Source organism: Leopardus geoffroyi, chromosome B1, assembly GCF_018350155.1.
Source record: "Leopardus geoffroyi isolate Oge1 chromosome B1, O.geoffroyi_Oge1_pat1.0, whole genome shotgun sequence".
In the NCBI taxonomy this organism is placed as follows: Eukaryota; Metazoa; Chordata; class Mammalia; order Carnivora; family Felidae; genus Leopardus; species Leopardus geoffroyi.
Window position 1 is genome coordinate 17,493,101 of NC_059327.1, and position 21,144 is coordinate 17,514,244.

General features: G+C 39.6%; 2 long non-coding RNA genes across 2 annotated transcripts in view; one reads left to right on the forward strand and one right to left on the reverse strand.

Moving 5' to 3' along the window:
- LOC123585757 overlaps nt 1–21,144 on the reverse strand; it is a 70,398-nt gene that overhangs the window by 320 nt on the left and 48,934 nt on the right. The window lies entirely within an intron of this gene.
- On the forward strand, nt 4,270–5,624 carry LOC123585760. Its single transcript, XR_006706406.1, has 2 exons — nt 4,270–4,313; nt 4,646–5,624. It is a non-coding gene; the product is annotated as an uncharacterized LOC123585760 (long non-coding RNA).

The window sequence follows — 21,144 nt, forward strand, 5'->3', positions numbered from 1 at the left end:
TAGTGGGGAGTAATACAGAGATACTTGGTTTTAATTCTATTTACACTGATATAATTATATAACCCAGACAACTATACTGATGGCAGTCCGTTTTTCATCTGGCAAATTGTTTCATGTTACATGTGACTAATTTGATCATGATTTGTAATTTATGTGGGATTCTCCTCCCTTCCCCACTGCGATAACCTAACATAACCCATTTGAATTGAATCCCTGTGTGAACACCAGATCAATTTCATAGACTATCCTCACACTTGTCAGAAGAGAAATATTTACCTGAAGGCCTTTTAAGGCATTTGAAGAATGGGAATCAATGCTTTCTCTTCTGGGCAAAACTGGTAAAAATTCGAGTAACTCTTTTATTACATGTAACAAAAGCTCTTGAACAGAGATATTGTTAGACTCTATGGATAATTATCAAGGGAAATGCTAAGCTTCCTTCATTAAAGACTTGTAGAAGTTATCTTGGTGAGACAGAATTCTTGAAATAAAAAGCATTACTTTGATGAAATTCTGTGTTTCCCTTCGATACCATAACACTATGCCATATTAATATTTTTAAGACTATACTTGGTGTAACATTTACCATGAGAACTATAACTTACAAAAACTTGTTGTTCTCAAATATAAATAGTAATGGAATCTGTAATCTATATATACCCTCCCTGCTACAGCTAATGATGGCTCCATTACTTGAAGTGCTCAATAAACCAACTGTTTCATTATGTTGATGACGTGATCAACAAAACTGCTAACTTCACCAAATGTAAGGTTTATACATCAAATGGAGACAGGCTGTGGATTCTAGTTGTTTTAGCTTCTTCACATCAATTAAGAAAAATCTTCACAGCCCCATGCATTTCTGGAGGAAATGTGTGTGTGTGTGTGTGTGTGTGTGTGTGTGTGTGTGTGTGTGGTGCAGGAGAGCGACAGTCACTATATTCCACAAGCCATTTATGCTGTACCGAAAATAAGAGGTCAGTTTTTGTATAAAAAATACCAGTTTTACCTTTAATTGTTTTCTTGGAGAACATACCTGCCTTAGTTTTGTCTTTAATTTTTTATTTCTTTTCAGACAGTTCATCTCACTTTACAATTGTGTGGCAGCTTTGAAAATTTGTAGGTGGTTGCTAAAAATTTTATATTTCATTTCAGTTCCAAACCTCAAATAATACATAATTTTTTGTGGGTTATTATTATTCTGTAATTTAGCATTTTCTAAGGATTTGATGCTTTACAACTGTATGGGTACTTAAATCATGATAAAAAGTTTTCAGTAAGTTACATAAGAATATGAATAGTATTAACACAACCTTCTGCCCTCTGAGCCAGTGTTGATTTTATGAAGTCTTTTTGTGGTCATAAGTACAATACTATTGTACCTATTGAAGATTCACTTGACTTTTTTCCATATTCTCTTTAGCAAAAATTGAAACATTGTTCATGGAGGGTATATAACTTCAGACGTAATATGATACTGCCCACATAGAAAGTTTCTTTTTAAAGTGCAAATATTATATTACAACAATCAGTGACTAATAAACAAATATAAATAATTCATGTGAATGCATATACATGCACACATATGATAAATTTATAAAATGATATGAAAAATATGGAAATTCTTTGTGCCAATCTGATGAGTGACATACAGAAGAAAAAATAACTTAAGATTAATAGTATCTTTCCTAAAACAATGAAAATTCAAAAAGTTACCCAAATCCAGATGAAGTATTTAGAAGGTTAGAAAGAAAAAGCAGTCATTTGCTTTCTTACATTTGTACTCTATCCAGTTCAAGACTGGAAGCAAAAATTATAAACTACGGAGGAATTGCTATGTTGGGCCATGGAGTCTAGCCCCAAATTATAGACTACCTATATCCCGAGGATCATCCCCTATTTACCAACTAAATTACTTCCAGAAGCCAAATCGTTCTTCAGTAGTAAATTGGGCATTTAGGAAGTCTTGCAGATTGTTTAAAATCCCTGAAAGAATCCCACACCCTGTGCGGGGCTGTGCTCTCGCATGGCAGATATTCGACACGAACCCCTGAAAGTCCCCCTCTGCTCTGCTCAGCGTGTGCTCTCGGTCCTCCCCTGACATCCAAGATGGATCCCCCAAACTTGAAGAGCTGTGAGGATGTCATGCCTCATGGATAGGGTACACCCAATTAATGTGGTCTCTCCAGTTTTCAGTCCTGCAATTCTGGGAGAATCTTATTCATCTTAGGATATAGCCTTGACACTGCTTTGTGCCAGACCGAGGCGTAGTAATCCGATGAGACCGTCTCCTGATGAGCTTTTCCAAACCCTGATCATAAACCAGTTCTGCAGCCTGGGCGTCTAAAAATAAAGAATATGCTTCCTTCTAAAGAGGAAATATCCTTTCTGTGCTGCAAAATTTTCATCAATGTACACTTTTAGATGACTGCAGGATGCCATGTATTTGGACTAGAATAAGAAATGTTCATTTAACCCCCTGCCTCCGGATGTTTACATATTGGTTGTCATTTAGACTTCCCTAAAAGTGATGTTTTTATAAGGAAGATAGGTTTTGGGTAGCACCTTCCTTTTTCCACATTACTTTTCTCTATACATTAACATTTCATAGCTGTAAGGAGAGCTCCACAAAGGCTTTGACTGTGGTGTCACATGATAGCACATTTTAGCGTTCAAATACTGTGTTTTACGCTGATTGAAAAATGACAATCTAACTTATGGCCTCTGCTTTTCCTCTTGTTTCCTTCTATCTTCCACTCTCCCCCAACCTGAGACCTGTCCAGAGTAAATTAACATTAACGATTTTATTTGGTTCCAAGAATGCCTTTCTTCCCCTCTCCATCCACCTCTCTCTCTCTTTCTCTCTTTCTCTCTCTCTCTCTCCCTCACCCTCTCCCTCTCTCTCTCTCTCCCCTTTTTCTTTATTTTAATGTTCACAGGAGTGGGAAACAAATGCTCTAATCTGTATATACAATTCAAATGATCAAATGTGCTTGGGAACTAAGCTGGACTTCTACGGGTTAAACAAAGTTCAGTTTGAGCACTTAAAGTGTGTGAAAATGAGGAGTACTAATTAATTCTCTTCAGATGTCTGTGCGTGGAAAACCAATACAAGCCTATTTGCTGGGCTTTTGTTTGTTTTTTTTTTTTTCTTGCACATCACGGTGGTGTTTTCAATAGCTCTTTTGCACCCATCAGTAACAGGCCACAATGGTGACATAAGCCTTTTGTTTGCCTCATCTGACTCTGCCCCATTTGCCCTCCTCAGATCCTGCCAACATGAGGAACAAACACAGCCAACACTGGCTGGCTCACAACATGCCCAGTAGTTCCTGTAACAGAGGGAGGCATTCCAGTGCCCTGTCTGATCCTTCCGACCTCTGACTTCTCTGGATCCACTCTAGCTAATCTTCTTGAGATAAAAAGGCAGTTCTTACTAGGTTCTTACCCTCAGTGCCTGCAAAGCTAAGAGAAGAGCGAGAGGATGGTGTTTTGTCTGCCTCCTGAGTACTAAGGTCTTGGAGTAAGGTCGCAAATTACCAAGAGCCTGACTTCCACACCTCGTTTTACTCTTCTCAACAAAATGCGCTCTGGGGCTTAATTGCTGGGCCCTCCTGGCAGCCAGCTCTTTCTTGCACACTGTTGAGCAAGGGTCATGAAGGGGTGAGTGGATCATAGGGAAACCTTGTATGCGTATTCTATATGCCTCAGATCACTAAAGGGAGCTATGCAAACATATCAATTTGAGTATCTATCCCTGGGGCTATATTTATGTTCTGGTAAGAGCAGGGATCCAAAAACTAAGACTGCTAAACACACCTGACTGACCAAAAAAAAAAAAAAAATTGACCTTGTTTCCATGTGTGTTACTAAAAGAGTAAAACAATCATTTAAGCAACATAAAAAAGAAACTACCTGAGACAGAAAGAAATGACATTTATAAAGACAACCTGCCATTAACGTTATTTTTGCAGAATGTGTATCTTCTTATAGCTTTGTTTTGAAACTGTTTAGATGATGTCAAAGCTGCATAGTTTAAAACAGCAGTAAGATGAAAATAACAAAATAATAATAGTAAAATAATAAAAAAATTTCTTAATGGCCACTTTTTTCCTTAAAATATTTTTTTTAACGTTTATTTTAAGAGACAGAGAGCATGAGTGGGGGAGGAACAGAGAGAGAGGGAGACACAGAATCTGAAGCAGGCTCCAGGCTCAGAGGTGTCAGCACAAAGCCCGACGTGGGGCTTGAACTCACAGACTATGAGATCATGACCTGAGCCGAAGTCAGACACAACCAACTGAGCCACCCAGGTGCTCCTTAATGGCCATTTTTCAAAAAGTCTAATAATAATCTGATACTTCAATAAGATCCCAAGACTTTAATATGTCCCTCACATTTTACATGTGTTATTTTAAGTAATTATTATATAATCTTGCTGAGGAATTCTTGTTGCTTTCCATTTCATACAAAAGAAAGCTGTGGTTCAGAGACGTTTTAACATCTGGTCCTGGTCACAGGGTTCGTAAACAGTAGACCCAGGACTGAGTTCTCTTCCTATCACCGAAGTTCTTTTGCATGTTTGAAATTTATTAATAGATTAAATTGTTCTTTTTTTTTTCTCTTTGGTGTAACACTGCCATAGTGACCGCAAAAGAAAGAGATCGATTCAAAATGGTTTCTTCTAAGACTTCCTCCTTGGACTTGACCACTGACATAATATGTGCCTGTGTCTGAGCTCTCCACTCCAAGAATGAATGAGCCCCAACAGTTCATGAAATTGAAAGGATTATAAAGTGCTGTATTGGAAAAGGAGCAAGAAATCCGAGGAGCATCTATTAGCTGCAACATGCCAATAAAGAGGGAGCCGGCACTTTTCTGGCTCGGCCAGCGCCTGCAGCCTCGCGTGCCCACAGAGGTTCGTTAGCACACTGAACTCGCCTCAGTCTTGGAAACAAATTGCAAGAGAGAGAGATAAACCGTGAGAAAGTGACCCTTTTATAGCAAGGTGGTAAAGGTAAAAGGAGAGAAGTAGCTTAGGTAGCTCATGCTTTTCAAATGAATACAAATTTTCAATAGGAAGGAAGATGCAGATTATAGTAGATTCTTAAAAATCAGGAGTGCAAACTTGTCAAATCACTCAGTTGCACACCTGAAGCTAATGTAACATTGTGTGCTGACTATACTCAAATAAAAAAAAAAATAGAAAAAAAACACAACACAAACTTTAAACACTTTGATGCTTCTTTAATTCACATTTATCCAATGACTCTAGTAAAAATACGATTCCCATGTTGAAACGATAATGGAGTTAGAAGTAAAACTCATGACTCATGTTTTGTGCATTTACCTTAGTTCATTAAACATCAGTGATTCTTTGGATTGAACCATTTTATCCCTTCTGCTGCAAATTCTTGAAGTGAAAAGATTCTTGCATTTCTTTTTTCTTTTTTTGTTGGGGGGGGGCAGATACTACATAGCCATAGTAGAAATAGTAAGAGACAAAATTAAAAAAACTGCAAATTCAAATGCATTATTATCTTTAAGGGAAATTCCAAAGACAAATTTCTCTTCATTGTATTCAGATTTGTGCATAATTTCTTATTAAAACGTATTAAAAGAGACGTGCTATTTTTTAATGTTTATTAATTTGTTTTGAGAGAGAGAGAGAGAGAGAGAAAGAGAAAGAATCTCAAGCAGTCTCCGCACTATCAGTGCAGAGCCTGACGCAGGGTTCAACCTCATGAAGTGCGAGATCAGGACCAGAGCTGAAATTAAGAGGCAGATGTTTAACTGACTGAGCCACCCAGGCACCCTGAGACATGCACTATTTTTAAGAAGGATAATACAGAAACAACGAAGCAAGGGTTTAAAGAAAATGGAAAGACGAGTCCCCCAGGAAAACCACACTTATCTGAAATGTAAAGTGCCACATTGCAAACAGTAAGACTCTTCTAGTCCAACCCACAGGATCCATTAGCTCTGCCTCTATCTAATTGACTTAAGGAAAATCACTAAACCTCTTGGAATATACATTAAGTGAGGGGAAGTAATTCACATGAGTGTGGACTGCGAGGCGCATTATTGATACGTGCTTCTATTATTATTGTTTATCAGTAGCTACCTGAACTCCCATCTTACAATGATCAGAATATCTAAAGAAAAGGAATCATTGACATCATGGTTATTAGCATTTTTAAACAACTAGTTATAGCATTCTTGCCCTTTAACGATGAATTCATTGCTCCTTTCCCATAGCTCCATGACAGGAGTTGGGAGTTACTTCTGGCACCTTCTTGGAGGTATTTCCTAAAAACTGCTGGATGGAAAGTGCTCTAAAGAGACACTCACTTCTTACCCCCATGACCCTTCTCCAGAAAAGCAGCAAATGCCTACAGCTCTCTCACATTCATGCACGTTCTCACGGCTCACACCTACCCCACCTGTGGTCCCCAGAGAAGGTTTTGCTTCCTGGACCATTTGAAATTCCCTGCCACATTATTCATTTCACTACCTGGCACAATATAAGGTTTTGATGTAGCTCCTTTTCACAATCCAGACTCCAGATAGTAGAGATTTCCCAGGGGCCACTCTGCTTAGCTACTATTGCCATGTGTATTTCGAATGGCAAAATCATTTCACTGCAAATATGAGACATTCTGTGTGTGTGTGTGTGTGCGCGCGCACGCGCGCGTGTGTGACATAAGAAATGCAAGAAGTGAATGGTCATATTTTTTAAAAAGCAACTAAAATGAGAAAACCATTAAAATCTTGGTTAGAACTCTAAAAGGTCTACAGAGGAAACTCTACAATTTAAAAGGCCGCCCAGCCCCATTCTTAGAGATCTGGAAATGCACGTGTTTCATGTCGTCTCTGAATGTGCCCCTCTTCCTGTCTGATTGAGCTTGACCAGCAGCTTCTGACTCAGGCCTACACTGGTTACACATGGTTAGAGGAATGTTAATTACCACCTGTAATCTGCACAGTATTCTGGAGAAAATAACAAGGGTAACTACCCTTGATGGAGAAAGATAATAGAAATGTAAATGCCATACTCAAAGGTATGGGAATTTCGTGGGCATGTATTTGGGCAGGAATGTGGACCCTCCCATCTTACCAACTCAGGTAAGCACCCGAGGAATAGATTCACCCAGCCAGAGAATGTTAATGCTGATGTTGTAGTCGTGAAGCGATCTTAGCAAGCATCCATTCTTTTCACAGGTAAGGAATCTGAGGCTTGGAGAGACTTAAGTCATTTGCCTCATGTAACAGAGATAATAAAATTTAGTGGAGGAGCAAAAGAAAAATATTTTTGAAATTTTACCTTAAGGAGAGTTCCTTAAAATTTTTATTTAGTTTTAATGCTTTCTATTGGTATTAAAATATATTCATCCTTTTCTCCCATCTTGTTGGAATCCGCAATACTGATAAAATGCTATTCCCTGTCTCTTACAGATACTGACATACAGTTCCCTCTGTACCTTCTCCACTTTCAGACCATGGCTGATTCTATCCTTGTCATCCTGAACATTTTAGCTTGCTTTAAGACATGATAAATTAGCGAACAAAAGGAACTCCTTTCCATGACAGAAGCACTTTTGGGAGGCTGAACATATACCTCTGATTCAAGGCTGAGTTATTATAAGAAAAACAGAAAAGGAAGGAAGAAGGTTTTACTTTCCCACCGTTGAAGACAGTTTGTCAGGACGAGAGACAGACACACAGAACGTGCACAGACTTGCACTTCCATTCGGTGATGAATAGGGCAAGGGTTTCACCCATGTTGTCTTTAAGAGCACTGCCTGGAATACAAGATGACATGGTGTTTCTGGAATACAATTCTGCTTGAAAGGCCAAGAAAAGGTGATAGGTTTTTAATGCACATTTGGGTGTCTTCAAGCTCTCTTTCTATAACCAGAATGGAGATGTTGCTGAAATGCTGTCCTCAGAGAAAAAAAGCAAACTGGTTAAAATTCCATTATGTTTCTCTTTGGCTGGCATTGTATAATTGAAGACATCTTCAAAACAGAAACAGAGTGTAGCTTCTTGTGGGGTGGGGGGAGAGGAAAGCAGACATCAGATGGCAGAGAAATAGAAAAAAAGCATCACAGCTCCCCTGCAAAGAATACATTGCTTTCACCAGGAAAGTTCCTGCTGCCCATGCTTCCTTCATGAAGTCCAGTCCTTTTGTCTCTCTGCCACCAGAGCCATGTCTCCACCTTGATCGGATCTTGTTTCTATTCTCAAAGCCCTTGGCTTGCTTCGTTTTAGTGGACACCTCAGACCTAGGCCTACTGTCTCCCCATCTCCCCTCACTCCCTGATTACCAAATCACTTTGCCCTAATAAGTCTCACTTAAAAACAAAAACAACGCCTGGGTGGCGCAGTCGGTTAAGCGTCCGACTTCAGCCAGGTCACGATCTCGCGGTCCGTGAGTTCGAGTCCCGCGTCAGGCTCTGGGCTGATGGCTCAGAGCCTGGAGCCTGTTTCTGATTCTGTGTCTCCCTCTCTCTCTGCCCCTCCCCCGTTCATGCTCTGTCTCTCTCTGTCCCAAAAATAAATAAACATTGAAAAAAATTAAAACAAAAACAAAAACAAAAACAAAAACAAAAACAAAAACAAAAACAACAATCCTACGGGTACTTGATACAAGTTTTCTCTTTTGTCTGTACTGTTCTCATTATTTCAAAGTTCTTTCCATCCTTCAGGGTACCATCAGCTCCTACATCTCCCAACGGCAAACCTTCTCTAATTTTCCTGTGTGCAGTGAGTACGGCCATCCAGTCCGGATGAGCCAATGGGTGCGTGACCTCTAGCAGCCACATGGCGCTCTGTGCTCAGAAACGGCCTGCACCTGCTTTGACGCCCTGCTGCTGCCATCTTAAAGTTTGAACAAAGGGCTTAACATTTTTGTTTTGCACTGGACCTGCAAATAACACACCTGGGCCTTCCTCCCATACTCCCGAAGTTAAGAGTTTCATGTCTCCGCTCTAACAGTTATCATCCACATTGCTTTTCGCAATTATTTCATGCATCTCTACCTCCACTAGAGAGGAAGCTCCAGGAACCATAGATCTCAGGTCTTGGATTCCCACCAGCACCTGCGAGAGCAGTTTGCACAGAGTAAAGTATTGACAAGAAGGCAAGAATGCTGCTCAGAGTCCTTCAGGAAAGAAAGGAATAAAACCAACATCTACCGAGGATGATAGGAGAAAAGCTAATATGTTTTGCAAACTTAATATGCACACATCACTGTGCTCTGCACCGCACGAGCAACAAGTCTAACCTAATCCCCAAAACTTGAGGAATAGGTGCTATTATAACTTCATATAACTTCGTATGCCAGGTAAGGGACCAAAGGCTTACAGAGGGAAGGTGTCAGAGGTCACAGAGTAAGTGGCAGAACCAGAGTCAGAGTTGTGTCTGGTTCATATAAAATTCATGAGTCTCTGCTCTTAACCCATACAGAATTGTGAGATGTTTAAGCAATAAAAAAGCCTACCTATGTTCTGACTGGAACCAAGGCCAAGGTAACAAAATTGGCCTATCTCTAGCAGTCCCAACCACGAGTTCGTAACACCCAGACTTTTTTTAATGTTTGTTTATTTTGAGAGAGAGAGAGAGAGAGAGAGAGAGAGAGAAAGTGAACATGTACACAAGTGGGGAAGGGGCAGAGAGAGAGGGAGAGAGAGAGAGACAATCCCAAGCAGGCTCTACACTGTCAGCACAGAGCCCAACGCAGGGCTCAATCTCAGGAACCGTGAGATCACGACCTGAGCCAAAGTCCAGAGTCGGACGCTTAATCAACTGAGCCATGCAGGTGCCCCACATACCCAGACTTTTAAGGTGTCAAACCAGTTTCTAATAAAAAATCATATTTTAGGATATATAAACATTTTGCTAAATCTGCCTGTAGCACCCCCACCTAAAGCCATCCCTTTAACACACATACTGTCTCTATACTTTAAAGTTATTTCTGAGTCATAAAATTTTATATGTAGAAAGAAAAAGTGCTTCAGACTCTCTCTGAAAGACAGACAGCCTAGGGAGAAGGGAATATCATGGATTCAGCTGAGCAGCTGGAAAGTCAAACCTGCACCAGTTCTGGGCCAGGACCCTCAGGCAGGTCCACAAGGAGGGTCATGGTTTTCCACTCCCTTCTAACCACCCATAAGCACACCAAACTCAGGAGACTGATGACAAAGGATTAGCGTAGAATGACAATTTACTGAGTTATGTCCATTAGCTGTTTTTGCTCATTTACTGTTAAAATTAGGTTTCGTATAATGAACAAAGCAGGACTTCTGTTTCACTGCTTGATCCAAATACCTACCATGGACGAGATGCATATAATGCTTGGAATATATTATTTTAGGAATTTGCATTAAACACATCAGGATATTTCCAAATACAACATACATCTGCCATAGCCCTGAATATGTATTATTTTCTGCAGCACAAGAGAGATTTTTCAATAAAAACCTCATCGGGGTCTGTCTTGCATGTTTTCAACTTAACTAAGCATTCAGAAGCTTGAATCTTTTTACCACTGTTACTCATCTCAGTTGTTTTCAGTAAAAGATTCAGCTTTCACTGCTTCATCCTGGAGGGACCATTATTACCACATCCCTGAGTCTCCTGAAGCTTCGAGTTGTTTTCAACATTATTTTTAAAATTCTTAAAAGAATCATGTCTCTTCCTCCCAACCCCAAAAGAGCACAATAGCAAGACATAAGAGGTTTGGGCTTCTACTTGGACAAAACTGTACTGATCCAGCATATGCCCACTTCTGCAATGTTGCTCTAAGTTATCTCAGTGCATACTTATTCTCAACCCCTGAAAACCAAAATTCCCCTTAGCTAACTCTAAGGACAAGCTAACCTAGGGTGTCATGTTCCCATCGGGTCCCAGTTTGATACATTTTTAATCCTAATTTTGGAGACTGAGAACCATGTATATAATGACTGATAACAGGTAATGTGTATCAAAACATAGTTCTAATATCACATACATGTCGATTTTGTTGGCAACAGGGAATTTATGAGAAGGATCCAATCTCTTTCTTACCCAAGTCTTGTGTTTCATAATTTTTCCAGCTGACTAATCACTTTGAAAATCAAACCTTTTTCACTGCAAAATGAAATTGACTTGGACTTCCACTTCAGATAAGTCAACTGGTCACAAAGCATCTGGTAAAACTGCCAGATAAAGGGCAATGGTTGTATATATTTTTATTAATGCCAAAATGTAATCTAAGTTACATCCACAGTTTTGGATGACAATAAGAAGTTCAGAGATTTCCCAACTAGATAGTAGGTTACTCATCTGTCATCTTGCCAATGCAGTATTTGAAGCAAATCCGTTGTAGAGAATAAAACTTGAGGTTCTTTAGACCCAAAAGCAAGAAGAATTTTTAAAAACTTTAAGTATGTTAGTAAGGACCACTCAGAGAGAGAAGGCGTTTTGTATTTTATTCCACATCTACCTAGGATTCTTCTAGCTGCTGGAGATATTAATTGAAACTTTACAGAATGAAAGGGCAGGAATTCTTAGTTCTTTTTGCAGATGGAGAAACTGAGGATGAAATTAAGTTACTTGCCCAAAACAGGACAGTAAATCTGGCTCATCTATTTCCAAAACTTAAGTTCTTTTCATCACACAATGGCAAGAATCATTTAGATATTAAAATGGCTTCAGGTTTTTTAGCATCTTGATCTTCACTTTCGAAAGTAAATGAGAAATGAGATAGTTTTTACATGTTAGTCCCTAGTGGCTAATAATAAAAGGTCTGTATTTATTTACTTAGAAATTCCTTAATAGCAAAATTTGTAATAATAATCAGGGAAGAACGAGTGATGACTTCTTTCAGTTCCCCCTACAAAAAAATTCAGACAAGAATTTTTCTTTCGCTTCTGCATGCTTCATCGATAGGTGATATTTAAAGTGAAGTTACCAGCAGATCATACTGGGAATCAGTTTGTGCCACAAGGCAAAATAAATCGACCATATTAGAAGAAAGGTTAATAGTCACCTTCGCTAACCCCAGCTTTTGCACCGGGTTTATTATCACCCTTGAAATAGAAGCCGCGTGATCAATTTCAAATATCAGAGCATAACACACACTCCACAGGGAACCCATGAAAGATGGCAGAGGAGGCAATGGCTCTCCAGTTAGAAAAAAACCACAATTTTGATCGTGCGTGGAAAACATCAAATTAAAGCCAGTACTTGGTATTGACTCAGCATACCAGCTTCTCCCAACATTCTGGCTGAAGTTTAATCTTCTGCTAACTCCCTGGAGTGAGGCCTTTGCTCCTGTGGCACCCATGCTGGCAACACAGAATTGAACAGGTGCTGGCTTCAAGGGAAGCTTAGGATTTGTTTCTTCAGATGTGCAAAAGAATGCTTACAGGAAAGTGTCTCATAAACAGCTTATAATATGTAAAGAGTCAAGAGGAGTGAGGTTTACAAAGTTCCTTCTTTTCCTACAAACTGATCTCAGGTTTGATAGAAGTTTGTTTTAGAAGGATATTCTTTTTCTATGTTCCCACGTTGGTCTTCAGTCCTCTGTCAAAGATTTCTTGTCATCGGCTTCCTTATTGCTTTTATTTTGCATAGCTTTATATTAGTCATGCCTAGACCTGTGTGGTCTTTAGCACACTGCTTCTCCTACATCCCAGCTGAGGGCACGATGTCTTTCTGTATGTCAGAATGTTGGAGGCATGGAAGGCAATGATGCAAGAGTCACAGTTGTCAGAGTAGGTTGGAGAAGGCGGCCAACTTCTCCATGGACAGTAGCCCATGGACAGACCCTGTCTGGACCCTGGGCTACTCTAGAAATCTAGAAGATAATATCATTGCACACAGCACCAAGAAATAGAGCATTCTGACACCCCGGTAATAGGCCAGCAACTTGGGGGTCATTATTTCACTACGTGGTTGGTGCCAAGAATTTATACTTTAGGCGGATATCAGGATAATTCCACAGGATGTGAAGACAGCAAACTTGAATGAATGAATGAATGAGTGAATGAGAAAGCAATATGAATTCTATAGATGAATTCAGACTTTTACAGATAGCACTGAGAGATAATCTTCCAGAACTATGAAAGACGGTTCTACAATGCGTGAGTGTCTAAGTGGAGCTAATGATCTTCTAATTGCCTACTGTGTGCTCCGCACCATGCCAGGTACTTTACATTTATGATTTATATAAATACAGGCAATCTTCCTACTAATTATCTCTGAGAGCCAAACTAGAAGATGATACCCATTGATCCTCACCCCCTGGTGTCTGTGTCTTTGTGCAACCTGTGTAACCAGTAGGATATAGAAATGATGGTGTATAACTTCCCAGGCTAGATCATACAAGCCACACGGCTTCTGTCTTGCCTACTCCTGGATCACTTCCAGACAGAAGAGCTGGCTGCCATGTCATTAGAACACTCAGGCAGTTCTATGAAGAGGAACACATATGGAGGAACTGAGGCGTCCCGTCCACAACCTGCACTAACTTGCCAAGCACGTGAGAGAAGAGTCCTCCAACCCCAGGCCAGCCTCCAGATGACTGCAGCTCTAACCGATTTCTTGACTGCAACCTCGTGAGAGACCTTGACTGCTACACCATGGTTCTAGTAACCAGCTAAGCAACCCCCCCTCACGTTTCATGACCCATAAAATTTATGCAAAATCATAGGTTTTTGTTGTTTTATTGTTTGTTCATTTAAGCCACTAAATTGTGAGGTCATGTATTATACAGCAGTAGACAACTAATAAAGCTTTTATTGTCTTTGCTTTACAGATGAAGAAGTAAAACGTATGAGAGCTAAAGTTACAAAATCCTAAACTTTACTGAGCACCCACCAGTAAGGCCTGGGCCATAGGAACTGACCAAAGCATGACACAGGAGCCAAGGAGGAAAGCAGCCAGGAGTGGATGAAGAGGCTGAGTTCATTTGCTCATCCATTCAACAAATAGTTCTGGAGCATCTACTAAGTGCCAAGGGCTGTTCTGGGTTATGAAGATGTAGCAGTGACCAACACATAAAAATTCCCTTCCTTCTTTGAGCTTACCCTCTAGTGATGGGTGACTGATGATAAAAACACACAAAAAGGTAAGTTAAGAAATCCAGTAGAACTTGAAGGAGAAGCAGGTAGAAGGAAGAGAAAGACCTTGGAATTGATTCCTTCCTGCATATGCAACCCTGTAACAACCTTTAGGTGAGGCTGCCTCGGTGCACAGCACTGCCCTCGGACTTGAAGCCTGTTAGGCGGGGACCTTTTTCTCTTTTGTACACACATCATGTATCCCATTTGATAAGAGTTTAGCCTGGCATATAATATGTGTTTAGTAAATATTTATTGCAGTGACTTAGATTCTCAGAATAAAACTTTGGCGAAGTTAGCTGCCTTAGCGGTTAAACATTCTTCAGCTATTTTAAGGCAAGCGTGTTAAACCAGAGTGAATTCTGCCAGTGTAACTCCTTTTCCATTATCTAGGAGAACAAAACTCATTGTGTAATAAATGTGATTTTCTTCTCAGTAGCCAGACCTGACATTGAGTTGAGTATGTGAGATCTTACACTCTAAATGGAATATATGAAACATTCAGTGAAGATTCTAGAATCCTCCTAGAAACAAAATATGAGACATGGTTACAAGGTACTAAAGCAGACATCCATGGGCCAAAGAAGAAATCAGTCTCACATAAATACAGATTTCCTTGGTCTGCTTAGTTCTACAAGGATCTGTGGGAGCTACACATAACGTACCTCCAACACAATACAGGGAAGGCTAGAGGCTTAATGCTTCATGGTCACAGCTACACTGGGGGCACAGGAGTGTCTCTTTTAAACCTTACACTCTAAAAATATAAGTACTACCTTTATAGAAGGGAAAAATTTAGCACTATGTGTTGATCAAAAAGATTTATTACATTATAAAATATTAATGCTCAAGAAAACTTCAAATATCAAGAGGTTCAATCCCCCTGCCCCCAAAGAAAAGTCCAGAGAAATGAAATGACTAAGCTAGTACCCATGCCTGGGTTTTAGATGAATCCTTTTAAGAATTCTTATACACATTGTGTTTCTTCAAATAATTCAGATACTGTCCCATGTTGATTCCCAGGAGTTGGCTGGTTAATTCCCAAGGGACTGTCACTGAGCTGGCACAGAAGACAGTATTGCAACCAATTTAGAACCTGGTTCTAGAATCTTATGATCCTATCTCAAACACCAAATCTATCATTTGCTGAGCAAAGTTAATTGGGCAATTTGAAAAGAATTACTTAATCTTTTTTTAAATATGAAACTTATTGTTAAATTGGTTTCCATACAATACCCAGTGCTCATCCCAACAGGTGCCCTCCTCAATGCCCATCACCCACCCTCCCCTACCTCCCACCCCCCATCAACCCTCACTTTATTCTCAGGTTTTAAGAGTCTCTTATGCTTTGGCTCCCTCCCTCTCTAACCTCTTTTTTTTTTTTCTTCCCCTCTCCCATGGTCTTCTGTTGTTTCTCAGGATCCACATAAGAGTGAAAACATATGGTATCTGTCTTTCTCTGTATGACTTACTTCACTTAGCATAACACTCCCCAGTTCTATCCATGTTGCTACAAAAGGCCATATTTCATTCTTTCTCATTGCCACGTAGTATTCCATTATGTATATAAACCACAATTTCTTTATCCATTCATCAGTTGATGGATATTTAGGCTCTTTCCATAATTTGGCTATTGTTGAGAGTGCTGCTATAAACATTGGGGTACAAGTGCCCCTACGTATCAGCACTCCTGTATCCCTTGGGTAAATTCCTAGCAGTGCTATTGCTGGGTCATAAGGTAGATCTATTTTTAATTTTTTGAGGAACCTCCACACTGTTTTCCAGAGTGGCTGCACCAGTTTACATTCCCACCAATAGCGCAAGAGGGTTCCCATTTCTCCACATCCTCTCCAGCATCTATAGTCTCCTGATTTGTTCATTTTAGCCACTCTGACTGGCATGGGGTGATACTGGACAGCAACATGCAAAAGAATGAAACTAGACCACTTTCTTACACCATTCACAAAAATAAACTCAAAATGGATAAAGGACCTGAATGTGAGACAGGAAACAATCAATAAAACTAAAAGGCAGAATGAGAAAAGATATTTGCAAATGACCTATCGGACAAAGGGCTAGTATCCAAAATCTATAAAGAACTCACCAAACTCCACACCCGAAAAACAAATAATCCAGTGAAGAAATGGGCAGAAAACATGAATAGACACTTCCCTAAAGAAGACATCCAGATGGCCAACAGGCACATGAAAAGATGCTCAATGTCACTCCTCATCAGGAAAATACAAATCAAAACCACACTGAGATTAATCTTTCTAAATCTCTTATAACGTTGAAGTAAAAACAATACATATCTCATGGGGTTTGTGAGGATTAAAGGCGACCTCATAGGTCAACTGCTAGGGTAGCTTCTTAGCACACATAGAACCAGTTCTATTTGAAACACTGTTATTGTTGTTGTTATAATCAAGATTCTCAATACGGATAGGATGAACAATATAGGTGTTAAGTAGACATGTGATGATCATTTCACAATATATACAAATATTGAGTCATTATGCTGTACACCTGAAACAAACATGTTACATGTCAATTATGTCTGAATAATAATAAGTAGATTCTCAATATTTTTAGAATGCCCTGAAGTCTAAGAGATAAGATGCTCCCCATGAATCAAAAGAGGCAAGAAGCAGTGTAGTCCAATGGCTGGCACCTGGTGTAAGCAGGCAGAGACAGTAACAGGGAAGGAGGTTCCTTGGGCTTTAGCCTCATTCCCAAGTCAACTCAAATAATGGAAATGAAAAAAAAAAAGTGCTTGTTAAGACAAATTCAGCATTAAAGCATGTCCCTAAGGCCCCCTTTGCTGAGCCTGCCATTTCCAAGCTCCTTTAAGTAGAAATTCTCACCAATTGTCCTCCGAAGGAAGATCAGGAAAAGTGACTGGGTATCCCCTTGGTGATATTTTATACTCCAAACTGGGCATTAACATTAGAGAATTATATTCACAGGGAACAGAGACCCAGTTTGTGAGCTCAGGGGCAGGAGCACATGAGTCTAGCTCTCAGAGAGGCAAGAAATCTTCAAGTCCAGAAGAGTCCGTCGGATCCCATGGTACAGAGTTTGACACAAGTACGAGATCCTCAGATTGTGAGCCTGCACTTGAATCTGAACCAGGACCCATGGTGTCTGCCTACAGGGAAAGGAGATAGGGTTCTTAGACTTCGATGTGTCGGTATAACCATAACCTTATCAGAATCAGGCATCGCTGGGATTAAAATGGCTTCAATCTGGGAAACAACATGGGAGTGGATTTAGCCACAGCAACTAAAAGCTTTAACCCCTGGAAATCAGGATGAAAATGCTTTCCCTCCCTTGGACAGGATTGATTTAGAAACCTGATGAGGCGTGTGGATGTGTATCTGCAAGTGGGTTTGCGTGTGTGCAAATGTGGTAGTACGCCTGTGCTTTTTGGAACACAGGTTTCTGATCAACCTCTCATTATAAAAAGTAGGTTGGAATAAGGCAAAATCTAGGGCAGTGAGGCCGAAGAGCTTACATTTATTCTTGTGCATGTAGCATGCGATTTGTTTTATTTAGGGATAGTTATAGTATCACGATATATCTATAATACAAAGTGAGATTCCTTTGTATACCATAGGTCACATATATGCTCAAAAATTCATCATCTATAGATCTGTAAATATGTCTACATCTAGGAGTAAAAATGTCTGATTACTGAATACTTCCATTTCTAAATGTATCAGAGTGGGGTTTATCTGTATGTGTTTGTAGTTGGCAGAACAATCACCTCTAAGATATGTCCCTGTCCTAGGGGCACCTGAATGGCTCAGTCGGTTAAGCGCCCGACTTTGGCTCAGGTCATGATCTCATGGTTTGTGAGTTTGAGCCCTGTGTCGGGCTCTGTGCTGACAGCTCAGAACCTGGAGCCTGCTTCGAATTCTGTGTCTCCCTCTCTCTCTGCCCCTCCCCTGCTGGTGCTTTGTCTCTCTCTTTCTCTCTCTCAAAAATAAATAAACATTAAAAAAATGTTTTTAAATATGTCCCTACAAACTTTGAATCCCTAATCCTTACAAACTTTGAATATAGTAAATTACATGGTAATGGGAATTAAGGTAGCAGATGAAATTAAATTAATCTGCTGATTTTAAAATAGAGAGAGCACCCCGGATTATCCAGGTGGGCCTGTTGTTAACCCCCAAGGTCCTTCCTTAAATGCAGAGGAGGAAGGCAGAAGAGTCAATGTGAGTGACAGGATATGAGAAAGACACGATTGGCCATTGCTGGCTTTGAAGACGTCAGGAACCTATGAGCCAAGGAATAAGGAAGCTTCTAGAAGCTGGAAAAGTCAAGGGAATGTTTTCTTCCCTGGCGTCTCCAGAAAGGAATGAAATTCTCTGACCCTTGACTTAAGCTCACAGGGACCCAGCTCAGACTTTGGATGTCTAGAAGCGTAAGATAGCAAATCCATATTGTTCAAACTACTAAATTGGTGGCAACTGCTTACAGCAGCAACAGAAAACTAACATAGTTATATGCGTTTTTAAATTTTATGAAAACACAACTGATTTTGAAAAGTGAAAAATTCAGAAGATGCTTCAGTACTTAGTCTGAGGAGTTCCATCTGGAAGTCAGAGCACAGGAATGGTGTTTTTGCTCCATCCAACATCCTCATAAATAATACTTATGTTATCTCATGTATACTCTTTGACGCCTTGCAAAACTGCACACCACGCCATATATTTCCTAAACAGCAACATTTAGAGCAATCGTTTCCATTTAAATGCTACTTTCTACAACCATTTGTTTCTTTTTTCTTTCTTTAATGCATTTTAATTAAAGGTAAGAAGAGAATAAAAAAGAGATGGGAGAACTACAGCAGCTGTAATGTGCGGGTGTAAGATATCGCAGTCTGAAGCCTTATGCTCAGTCTGAAGGTAGGATAACAGTGATTATAGATATATTTCTAAATGAAATTCTACATAAATCCTAGCTTTCAACATGAGACCTTATGGCAGTCCAAAATAACAGTGGTTCTTTGTGAATACACAGTGTTTTTTCTTGATATTTAATTAATTCTAATGATGGTAGTCTATGTTGTAAGCGTACATTCAACAGACATCTTATTTAGAAAATATAAAAATTGCACAACTAATTATTGGGTGAATGCTTGCAGTTATTAAAAAGTGCCAGTTTTGAACATAATATTTTAATGCGCAGAACTGCTTGTCCTCGCCTAAAACTTACAAAATTAAACAGTCGATGCAAGAAGTCTAAAACTATACAAAGGATAGTCCGTTTAATACTGGCTTCCTGGGGCACCAGGTTGGCTCAGTAGGTTGAGAGATCAACTTTGGGTCAGGTTGTAATCTCATGGTTCGTGAATCTGAGCCCTGCTTGGTGCTATAGGCACGGATTCCACTTTGGATCCTCTGTCCCTCTCTGCCCCTGCCCTGCTCACACTCTCTCAAAAATAAATAAACATTAAAAAAAAATACTACTTTCCTTCAGGGACTCTACTGTATTTAGACCAACTGGAATGTGCTTAGGGAGAGCAAACTCATTTTAACATTAGCATAAGAAAAACAAGTGTACCTCAAAAATATTCTACTGTGAAAGGTCTCTGTCACCCTCTGCTTTACATATACATTGCTATCTTTTAGTTATCATGAGTGATCATAAAACCTGTGAAATACATTTCTAGTAAAATGTAGAAGTCAACAACGGCAAAATTAAAATAAATAATATCCCATTTCCTACATCATTAGGCTAATAGAGAATACTATTTGTGTGAATTGCAGGAATTGCTAGTGTATTGTCATTCATTATTAATAGTAATAATTTTCTTGCCATGGAACTAGTAGCTGGCCTTGTGTTTTAAAATACAGCTAAGTCCCACTGCTCCTTATCTACCTCATAAACAATTCTATTTCCTGATGTTCCACTCCTCTTTCTATTGTAAATTCTGCTTAAGCCTTTCAACATATTTATGGAAATTAATACCTTACTGACTAGAGTTCAGGGAGGTATTTTTAATTTATACAATAAATATGCACACATACAAAGCTGAAGCAAACATACCCACTTCGGTTAAATTATTTAACACTCAAAAGGGGAAATAATAAACTCTTAGTACTTAACATTAAGAGTTAAACTATGTAGAGAGAGACTTGGATTTAATCTTTCTCTACTCCTACCCAGTTGTATGGTCTAAGGCAAGTTACTTATTATATTTGAATCTCAGTTTTGGTCAAATGGTCAAAATTATCATCTAAGTACTATATATGTTCATTTAAATTAAACACAGTATATTGCCTACCCCAAAGTATCCTACCCCTGACCCTCTTCTTTCCCACCAGAACCCTGATTTGGTTCAGATAGTTTGATCTGAAGGTAAGAAGACCCAGAACCTGTTCTAGAGGTAGATATGACCTCCACTGGCCAATGAGATATAAGAAGGAGGGAAGGAGTCAAGGAGGCTCTCTTCATGCTGTCGCCTGCTTTTCACTTATGTACACAATTGCAAGAGAACGTGGTGCTTTAGGATTGCTCCCCCATCTAGTGGCTGAGAAAGCAAGGAAGATCAGGAGAGATCCCAGCAACCACCTACTTCTGAAATTACTATGTGGTGGGAAGAAGCTCTTCTTGTTTCAGAACTGTTGGTAGGGTATTCTCATATTTTCAGCTGAACTCCATACCTAGTAGGGATTGAGAGACTGTTAATGCACCAGGAAAGGTTAATGTTACTTTAGTAGAGTATAAAGTATTCCACAACAGATATTGGCAATATGTTTTGATAAGTTCCCAGATGGAAGAGAAAATTCCAGTTGAGAAAATTATGGAAGACTTCATGGAGGAGAGATCAATCCCATTGGACTTTGATGGGTTTTCAGTCTTTGAGCACGGAAAGGCTGGAAAGGGCATGTGACAGAATTCCATTTTGAGGGACCAAATGTTTTCCCATGGTGATAGTAACGGTTCAAGCTTCAGTGTAACTAGGAGGAGAGCAAATGAGATATGGGAATATCTGGAGTTTTTACTCAAGACTCCAGGTTTTCCTTCT